This window comes from Kogia breviceps, chromosome 4 (genome assembly GCF_026419965.1).
Source record: "Kogia breviceps isolate mKogBre1 chromosome 4, mKogBre1 haplotype 1, whole genome shotgun sequence".
In the NCBI taxonomy this organism is placed as follows: domain Eukaryota; kingdom Metazoa; phylum Chordata; class Mammalia; order Artiodactyla; family Physeteridae; genus Kogia; species Kogia breviceps.
In genome coordinates, this window is record NC_081313.1 from 160217866 (window position 1) to 160221915 (window position 4050).

Sequence of the window (4050 nt, forward strand, 5' to 3'; positions counted from 1 at the left end):
TTTTACAGGTGTCACTCTTTCTCAGGAAAGCTAGATTTTTATTACCTTACAAGGATGACAAATGCAAGTCCACAGCATAATATAATTTTATTAAACATATTAAATGCTCAGCATCTCTCCTCTGCACCATTTGCTATGGTGGATAGATACCCTTACCAAGGAAGGGAGGGCTATTGAGGTGATGGAATGTGAATTTCTTTTCCTGTACTATTTTCTCTTAAAATTCTAGCTTTAGATAGCAGATCGCATCTCCACAGGGGAATGCAGGCCTCCCTATAAATTCTCTCTTTCTATACAAGTCAGACACTATAAATTTCTTCTTTCTTTCTCTAAACTTCCTCATCCTCTTATTCACCATTAAAAGTTTCTTTCCAGAAAACTGTCCTTTAGGTAGCATTTTGCTTTGCATCAAAACCAGAAATCCAATCAGGGTGGGTCTTGAAAACCATGCAAATAAATATTCACTTGAATATAGACATTTCTCTCTTGCCTCTGGCCAGGACTGTTTACGGTTGGTTTCAAAAAAGATTTGGAACTTCTCAGGCTATGGACTGAAAAGCATTTTTCATTTTCTGGCTCCTTCCTTTATGTGGAAAGAATTGATATCTTTGAAAATAAAAAAGGAGATGTGCCATTTTGGTATAGGTTTTATATTATACAGTTCTAGATTTTGCACTATGTCCAAAATGACAAGGAGTTGTTTTAAAAGTCAGCTTCCATGAAGTACCTTGGAGAAGTGTGTGTGTGTGTGTGTGTGTGTGTGTGTGTGTGTGTGTGTGTCTGTTTCTCATGGAAGCAGAGAACAGGTAGGGCTTTACTTTCTACCCAAGAATAAACAAAGCAATGTTAAGTCTGTTAAATTTTATTCTTTTACTGACTCCCTCTTTAAGATAGTCAAAAAGAAGAATTCTATAGCAAATGGTTTAAAAAGCCCAAAATAGTAAGAATAATTTCAATTGATTGATCAAAACAGCATGGGACATGTTATATGTGACCGAGCATGCTTTTGGTACCAGTTCCCTAAAAGGAATTTGCATTTTGAATTTTTCAGACAGAACTACTTAAAATGTGAACTGAGTCTGTTATTCCTGTGGGCATCTCCTCTGTCATTGGTTTTAGTGATTACTCTGTCACTTCTTCTTTAATTTCTATACTTTAATGAGGACATGCAAGTGTGCCTATGGAATTTTCCTATTAATGTCAGAGTGATTTAAGAATTGACCATAGTGTAAGAGAAAAAAACCTCTCTTCCAGGTTCAGCCTTCTATTTAATTCTGTAGCTAGTGACAGAGCTGAGAGCCACTTGATAGGGAGATTCAGCTTCTGCTCCAGGCGTTTCCTCTGGGACCTTTGGGATAGAACTAAGCACAGCTATCTATAAATCAGCTTGTCCATTTCTGGGCCACCCAGCATAATTGGAAGCACTGACTCTAGGCCATTTCACCCTGGGGTAGGAATGATGAAGTCAGGGTTTCTAATAATTGCATCTGATTACTGTCTCCAGTTTGAAGATAGAGAATGAAGCAAAAATGAACGAGCATGTCCATCCCATGTGGGGTTATTTGGGGGCAGTTATCATGGAGGAAGGAATCTTCGGTTTGGCTTGAGATTCCTCTTTAATTTCTTTTTTAAAAAAATACGTGAAACGTTTAACTTTCAGAGTAGGAAATCATACTTAGCATCTTTGTTATAGGATTCCCCTGTACAAACAATGCAACAGACAGAAACCGTATAGGTGATGGTCTTCAGGCCATCAACATGCTCTTACACTTGTCACGAGAAGGGTTAGCCAATCTTATATTGATAAATATCAGGAAGAAGATCTCAGATAAATGATAGAATTCAATACAGATGACTACAATGTTCAAGTATATGTGTTCCATTTGTGTTAAAATAATCTTTAATATTCCAAGTGAAAACAACAAAACAACAATAAAGTTGGGCTTGGGTTTAAACCATTTTAATGTAAGTCTGATCCTTGTATGCAGTAGTGATAATACTATCCTATTGGGAAAGAGCAAATTGTATTTAAACAGTAAATGCAGACAAATGACATGTAAATCAATATGTGAAAAAGCATCAAGCTGCATAGATTATTCATTTTCTGCCATGTTCTTCTCTGGGTTAATGCTCTGAAAATATGATTTATAGTGTGGTTTTAATGAATAACATTCTTTTGGATATGATTGTTTCATAGAAGTTAAAAAGGTTTAATTCTAGTAGTACCGAACAGTTTAAAAATGTGCCTATGAAATTACCACAAAACTGAATTTGTTTTAGAGAAATGATGAAGATGCACATGTAAGAAGTTTATAAATATTACGTTACTTTGGAAACAGTTATTAATTTGTTGTACAAAGTGATGCGTTTTTTATATGGAAAAAAGTGACGATTTTATTTTTAAAGATGACTTTAAATCCATACTCGTGCTTCTCTTCATAATTGAATGAATCTTTTGCCTTTTACTAAAGACATGTGGGGAGGGAAAAGCATGACTGTTGCTTCAATTTTTTGAGGCCTTGTGGGAATAAACAAGGCTGGAAAAAAAAAAGATGACTTTAAAATATACAAAAAGGACAGGTGCTGAGACACAGAAGGAACTTGGTCTAGATGCTGTAACGCTGCACCAGGGGACAGAAAACAATAGAGGAACAGTTGTTTGTTCTGCACATCAGTGGAAATCAGTGTGGAATTTGATGCAATCTGAACCTATAAACCAAGTTATAAAATTCTTGGTGTAATGAATTCTCTTGTCCAATCAGGCATAAAGGCTGAGCTTTATACTAATTTTGACATGGTGGTAGAATATAATATCTGTACTTGGTAGTACAGATGAAGGAACTGAACTGTGCTTTAACACCAGAGATTAGCAGAAATCTTGTGAAGTTCTCAGCCATTAAGTGTGTGTATTTGAATAATTCCTACCACAATCTTAATGTCAAGAAGACCCTAGCTGACATCTGGGTTGAGTTTAATTAAAATATATTAATAATTCATCCTATTAAGAATTACAGACAGAAATAGGTTTTTCTTTGAAACATAAGAATGAAATTTTACCTATTTAAGGTATACAAATGAACACTCTAAATAAAGCTTAGTCTATATATAGTCTATATATATGAGTACAAGAAGATGATTAATATGGATTTACCATCATTTCAGTTACTAACACCTGGTCTACTTGATAACTCTGGTAATTACATGTAAAAATACTAAGTCTGATCAGTGGCCTCAAGGAAAAAACAGACTACAGCTAAAATCCACTTAAATTTCTTTATAGTTCTGTAAAGCAGTAAACTGATTTTATAATATCATGCCTTTAGGGAATCTTTATTACATTAACTATGACATAATATCTTTTTCCTTAAACCAATTTTTAATGTTTCTAGATGTGTACAGTTAAAATTTCATATATTAACACTAACAAGAAGAAGAGAAAGCTATAATTATTGATATATAAATGAATAATGAAAGATTTTAATTACAGAATAATTTTAAAAATGAGTGTCCTTTTAAATCAGGCATAAGATAGAGATGTCTTCAAATTAACTACTGGGTATCCTAGAAAATGCAATAAGATAAGAAAAAATATGTATATAAGAGTAAGAAACTGAAAAAGGAGAGACAAAGCAGTTGTTCCTTGCGGATTATATGATAATCCACATATTGACTCTAAAAGAATTTTCAGATAAAATATTAGCATTAGAGAGTTCAAGGTTACAAGATCTGAGATATGAATACAAAAATCACCAACGTTCCTATATATCAGCAATAACCAATTAGAAAATAAGATATCCTACTGGTAAAAATGTAAAATTTGTGAAGAAATATACCTAACAAAATATGTACAAGAACCTTATGTAGCAAATTATAAAGCACTTGCAAAACACAGAAGTAAAACTCTTGAAATCAATAACGAAATTCATAGTGATTTCAGTCAAAATCACAACTGGGTTTTTCACAACACATAACAAACCAATTGCAAAGTTCATATGAAATAACAGAAGATGGAGTACATGCAGGTCTCCCTATTTGTTCCATTAAATACAG

The 4050-nt window shown here is 33.5% G+C and overlaps 1 non-coding gene across 1 annotated transcript; it reads left to right on the plus strand.

Moving 5' to 3' along the window:
* The first annotated feature begins 2420 nt into the window (after nucleotides 1-2420).
* LOC131756536 (U5 spliceosomal RNA) lies at nucleotides 2421-2539 on the plus strand. Its single transcript, XR_009335695.1, has one exon. It is a non-coding gene; the product is annotated as a U5 spliceosomal RNA (small nuclear RNA).
* Nucleotides 2540-4050: the final 1511 nt, after the last annotated feature.